At 38.0% G+C, this 6,640-nt stretch overlaps 1 protein-coding gene across 1 annotated transcript in view; it reads right to left on the bottom strand.

Moving 5' to 3' along the window:
* CCDC6 (coiled-coil domain containing 6) overlaps nt 1-6,640 on the bottom strand; it is a 102,431-nt gene that overhangs the window by 11,689 nt on the left and 84,102 nt on the right. The window lies entirely within an intron of this gene.

Raw genomic sequence — 6,640 nt, 5'->3', positions numbered from 1 at the left:
AAGGAAGGAGGAGGGAGGCAGGGAAGGAGGGAGGCAGGGAGGGAGGGAGGAAGGAAGGAAGAAAAGTCTATACATTACAAATCCATAGCTAATATTGATCTCAATGGCGAAAAATTGAAAACTTTTCTTCTAAGATCTAGTATAAAACAAGGATGTCCATTTTTCACCACTACTAGTCAAGAGAGCATTGGAAGTTCTAGCTGGAACAATTAGACAAGAGACAGTTACAGAAGGAATTGGAAAATTGGAAAATAAGTAGAACCATTACTATTTACCGATGACAAGGTAATTTATGCAGAAAACTTAAAGATTTCACTAGCAAACTACATGAAATAATAAATTAGTAAAGTAGTAGATTACAAAATCAATTTGCAAGGAAAAAAACCCAGTTGTGTTCCTAGGTGCAAATGAGCTAGAAGTGAAAGAAATCAAGAGATCAACCCCAATTACAAATTACATCAAAAAGAATTAAAAAGCTGGGAGTAATTATAAAGGGGATAAAGGATCCATACAATGAAAACTATTTGACATTGTTAAAAGAAACAGAAGACACAACAAAATGGGTAAGATACTGCCTGCTCATGGATGGGAAAAGTTCACAGTTAAAATGGTCATCTTACCTAAAGCAAGACACAGATTTAATATAATCCTTATCAAAGTTTCAATGGCATTTTTCAAAGAAATAGTATATTACTGAGATTCATATAGAGCCATGAAAGATGCTGAAAAGCCAAGGTAATTCTGACAGAAAAAAAAACAGTTCATTCCCAGACTTCAAATGACACTATGAAATTCTAATAAATAACACTGTATGGTACTGGAATAAAGTCAGACACATAGACCACAGAATAGAATTGAAAGCCCAGAAGTAAATTCACACTGATATGGATATTAATCTAAGAAAAGAATTCAAGAATACACATTAGAAAGAAGATTCTCGTCAGCAAATGATGTTGGGAAAAACTATATAGTCACAGGAAAGGAAAGAAACTAGACCATTCTCTCACACCATATACAAAAATTAAGTCAAAATGGATTAAAGACTTGGATGTATGACCTAACACCCTAAATATAGGAGAAAATATATGCAAAAATACTGTAACATTGGCTGCAGTGAATTCTTGGTGGATACAGCTCTAACAAGCCATGAGTAAATTCAAAATAAATGAGCTGTATCAAACTAAAGCATCTGACATTGAAAGAAACTATCACTAATATGAAAAAAAGATACTATAGTAAAAGGGGAAAAAATATTTAAAAATGATACATCTAACAAGTGGCTGATACCTAAGATCTACAAGTAACTAATACAACTTAGCAAAAAGAAAAACCCACTCAAAAAAAAAATAAAATGGACAGAAGAGCTAAAAACAGACACTTCTCTAAAAAAGATCAACAGTCACATGAAAAAATGCTCATCACTACTTATCAGAGAAATGCATATCAAAATCACAATGAGACACCACCTCACACCTTTGTGAACTGCCCATCTTATAAAGACTAGAAATATGTGCTGGCTCGGATGTGGAAAACAGAAACCCACATATACTGCTGGTCAGAATGTAGACTGGTTCAGCCAGTCCGCATGGAAAAGAGTATGGAGGTTATCTTTATATATTAAAACTAGATCTACCTTGTGAGCCAGCAATTCCACTGCTATGTATCTACTCAAAGAATGCAAAAACACTAATGTGAAGGGATATACTCTCCTATGTTTACTGAAGCGCTACTTACCATAGCAAAGTAATGGATACAATCCAAGTGTCAAGGTCATATGAGTAGATTAAGGAGTAGATGAAGATGGGGTATATCAACCCAAAGAAATATTACTCATCTTAAAAAAAAAAAAAAAGATGAATTCTTGCTATTTCTGACAACATGAATGGAAACTGGGGTTGGTGGGAGGATAATGCTGAATGAAAAAAGTCAGAAGGAAAAATCCTCTGACATGTGGAATACAGAGAAACAAAATCAAGGATTCGACAAAACTAAGTCAATAACAAATCCTAGGAATCTCATTTCAGACTGAAGTTGGCAGAGAGAAAGATGGAGGGTGGAGAGCAATAAAAGTATGGAAGGAGTCCAACTAGAATGTGTTGGTGGTGGGTATGGTATGGTGACATACTCTGAATAATGATACAGTGATATAAACCAATGTTCCTTCAATTGAAAAAAAAAAACCTAGAAAATTAAAAAAATAAAAATTATAAAAGAAAGTGAAGATCCAAACAAAAGCAAAACTTTTTTCCCTTTAGAATTAATTACACAAATAGTACAAGAAAATTCACACACCAAAGATGCTATTTTCTCATTAACTCTGATTGGGCTCTGTTTCCATCATTCCATCAAGACTGCTCTTGCTGAGGTCAGCAACATAATCACCATCTTTTTTTTTTTAAAGATTTGATTTATATATACGAAAATGGGGTATAGGCTGGTGGTGAGAGAATTCACCAGAGAGAGTGGGATCAAACTCGCACTGAAGTGGCCATGGCTTGGCTTAGCTTTGCAGTGCAGCACTGTGCCACCAGGAATGGCCCCATAATCACCATCTTCTACTCCTCATTTTACTTAACTTTGGAGCAATGTTTGACAGCTGATCACCCCCTTGTTGAAAAGCTGTCTCAACTTCAGTGACATCATGGACCAATTTTCCTTACACTTCATTGGCAGCAACTTTCCAGTCTCCTTTGCTAGGTTTATCTCCAGTACGTGACCTCCTTAATTATGAGTTGCTTCAGGATCTCCCTTTAACTTTTATGACTACATTACCTCATCTCCTTCAGTGGCTTCATCAAAAATTAACTATTTTAAGGTTACAGAAAACTGGCAAAAAAGAGTAGAGTTCCTGTATCCATCCTCTATACTCAGCTTCCCCCATTAACATCTTAATATAGCTAAAACATTATTCACAGCTAAAAGCATTATTGATATATTACTAATTCAGGTCTACACATTATCTAAATTCCCAGTTTTACCTAATATCTAACTATTCTAGGGTCTCATTTAGGAGGCATGATATTTAGTTGATAGGTCTTTTTAGGCACCTATTGACTGTGACAATTTTCCTCATTTTTGATGACTTTGTCAGTTTTAAAGTGAAATGATCAAATATTTTGTAGACATGTCTCTTAACTGGAATATGTCTGTTCTCCAAATGGTTACACTGGGATTATAGGTTTTTGGAGAAAACCAATGAAGCAAAATGTCATTCTTTTTTTCTTTCTTTCTTAAATATTTATTTAATTATTGCATAGAAGAACTGACGTGTAGGTGAGAGATGTGGGGTGGGGTAACAGAGGATTCACCAGAGACAGAGTAGGGAGCAGAACAGGCAAATCTACTGAAATACACTGCTGAGGGGAGCAATGATTGAGACAGGAGAAGTCTGTTACACCATGTGGGTCAACTCTGGTTGGGGATCAAACTCATGTCATAGTGGTCATACAGTGCTGAGACTTAACCTGCAGGCCACCAGGGAGGCCCTTGATATAAGTATATTTACTACTAACATGGTCTGCCACCATCACAGTTGGCCTTGATCATCTGGATGAGGCAGTGTTTGTCAGATTTTTCCATTGTAAAATTGTTCTTTTCCATACTGTATTCTGTAGAAGGAAGTCCCTGTGTTCAGTCCATACTTGAAGGGGAATTATTTCTACTTCCTTTAGGGTGGAGTGTCTATACACATTATTTGAAATTCTTGAGTATGTGAAATTTATTTTTTCTCCTTTATCTAGTCATTTGTTTTATTTGGGTTACAAGCTAATGTTACAGCAGTTATTTTGTTGATAATTGTTCCAATTAGGCCTTTGAAAATTCTTTCTGATAGTTCCTCTCTCCCTTTTACATTATCCTGGTCATTTTGGTTTGGGGACATTTCCTTATTTGCAGGCATGACCAGATTTTCCAGGGTTATCCTGTATAATCCCTGACTCAGATCAACATTCATTTCTCCATGGAATTCTGGTTTCTCTCATTGCAGAATGGAATTAAAAATGAATATATGAGTGGTTAGCATACTTACTGCTAGCGAGGCATGGACCCTTTCAAATTCATTATTCCCTATCCCTGATTTAGGCACATCAAAATAAGCTAATTGGAAATGTCCTTTTCTTAGGCTGTGTAAAATAAGAGAACCTGAAACATACTTGTTGCAAAGTAATACTCTCATATCATCCACAGAAGTCGACATATAATCAGGCATACTATTTTGCATAAATTCTAGAAACTGTATCTCTCAATCAAATTGTGAACGAGGACTCAAAATAATTCAACAAATTGATAAAAATTGAAGACTGACAATGTTAATCAAATGTGGTAATGGAGGTAGACGAGCCAAAATGTGTAAAATGGAAATGAAACCTACATAACCAGCATAATTCCACTATGGAAGTGATTAGAAGTTCTTAACACTGAGAACACCATTTTTTCTCAAAAAAAAAAAAAAAAAATCTCAACATTTAGAATTCTGCCTATGTATAATGTGTCAGACTGCAATGGACCATGTGCAATTCTGCTGTCAAATAAGAGATAAAAAAATCAACTTTGATATTATATAACTGAAATGCAAAGAAAGGGAAAAAAACCTAGGCATTTAAGGGAAAGCCACAGAGTTGTCTATACCATAAACCCAATACTTGCAATAGGTCCCGCTATTCATCAGAAACAGAGTGGGGAGCAGAACAAGCAGATTGGCAAAGTACACTGCTGAGGGGGTCAACAGGCAAGACAGTCAAAAGTATATAAATGGAGAAAGATAGTGCTGCAGAATACCGGTTACAATTTAACATTCCCAACTAAGGTCTGACTTTTGTTTAACCATTTTTATCAACAATGACCAGAACACTAATCTGAAATTAGGAATTAAATCTAAATAAATAAAACAAAGTTGACTCCATATGAATCAGTATCCCCATCAACTATTTCTTCCTAACCTCTGCTTTCCTTTTATATCAATAACTCAGAAGGCAGGCCCTGCCTGGTGGCGTGATGGATTAAAAGACAGCACTAAGACACTAAAGCCACTTCAGCATGAGTACATCCCCACCCTGGAGGTGGTCCACATGGTGCAGCAGACCTTTCCTGACCTGACCACTGCTTCCCTCAGCAGTGTACTTAGTAGATTTGCCTGTTCTGCTGTACGCCACTCTGTCTCTGGTGACTCTTCTCATCGCCCCTGCACCTCTGGCCTGTACCCCAGGTCTGTATGCATTAAAAAAAAAAAAAAATCTTAAAAAACAAAAACAAAAAACCTTACTAGGCAAAGGTGACCTTTGTCATGGTAATGAAATCCAAGTGCTATTTGGAAAAAACTGAAAAGCAGCTAGAAAAAGCCATTCAGAGAAGAATCAAGAATATCCTTTAGGGAAGAAAAAGGGATAATGATCATGCCACTGATCCACAATCCCCTATTTGTACCCTGCCAGATGCCAGAGAACATGAAGGCCAAAGTGGACACACACTGCCAAGTTTTGATTACGCCTTAAAAAAATAAAAATCACAGTAGGGTAGTTTGGATTTGGACCCTAAATTCAAGAAAACCAAGACATTTTCTACCCCGTCTTTTACCTGTGAGAACCTGCAGTTATTTCTCCTTCATCAACCTGAAGGCCATCCCTCATTTTTTTTAAGTTTTTATTTATTTATGCATACAGAAATGGGGTACAGACCAGAGGTGCAGAGGTGGTGAGAGGATTCATCAGAAACAGTGGGGTGCAGAACAAGCAGACTGACAAAGTACACTGCTGAGGGGAGCAACAGGCAAGACAGGAGAGGTCTGCTGCGCCATGTGGATCATCTCGGGGATGGGGGTCAAACTTTCACTGAAGCAGCCACAGCTTGGCTTGGCTTCACAGTGTAGCGCCAACCCACTATGCCACTAGGGAGGGCCCCATCCCTCATTTTCAATTATTGTAACAGACAAAGCAAGACGTCACCCAACATGAAGCTGGTGTGCTCTCCAAAACCACTAAATCTTCATTGCTGCCACACTTCCAAGCAATGCCTCACTAATTCTGGTGTAAAACTGCTTCCCACTCTTACCTCTCACATATTTCCCCCCCAATTTTCTTGTTCACCAGTAAGAAAATCAGTCTTGTCACTTGGGTCAAAAGACACTAGCCTGCTACCTTTTCTTCCCTCCCTCAACTCCATTTGCCTATCTCTACTCCACTGTACTCCCCTGCTTCATTCTCCCTCTCTGGATCAATTTCTTGTCCTCCTGACCTGAGAGCCCCTTGTTGTGTTGGTACTGAGTGAAAGACCCCAGCCAGAATAGTCGAGGTGGATTGAAGACATATGTGCCTCTGAGGCAAAGGTTTCTGAGGAGTAAAGTCTGGAGCAGAAGCTAAGCTAGTTTCTTCTTGTATGGTCGGTCTAGTAGGGCTTGGCCGCCCTCTTTAATCACTGGCAACAGAATGAGGCAGCTCAAGTTTGTGAGAACACAGGCTTTGGAAAAGACACTCCCTGCCCTGCTGTTCCTGCACAGGTGGTGAGTTTAGCTGCTGCTTCCACTTCAACAAGACAAAATGATGCCTACAGTGATTATTCAGAGGACAGCAATGACATGGAACATCAAAGAGCCTGTAGGAAACCATGGAGGATATGCTATGATGTATCTTAATCTAGTCAGGGATTT

Source organism: Condylura cristata, unplaced genomic scaffold (genome assembly GCF_000260355.1).
Source record: "Condylura cristata isolate star-nosed mole 26May11 unplaced genomic scaffold, ConCri1.0 scaffold00011, whole genome shotgun sequence".
Taxonomy (NCBI): Eukaryota; Metazoa; Chordata; class Mammalia; order Eulipotyphla; family Talpidae; genus Condylura; species Condylura cristata.
This window is presented reverse-complemented; position numbering and strand designations above follow the sequence as displayed.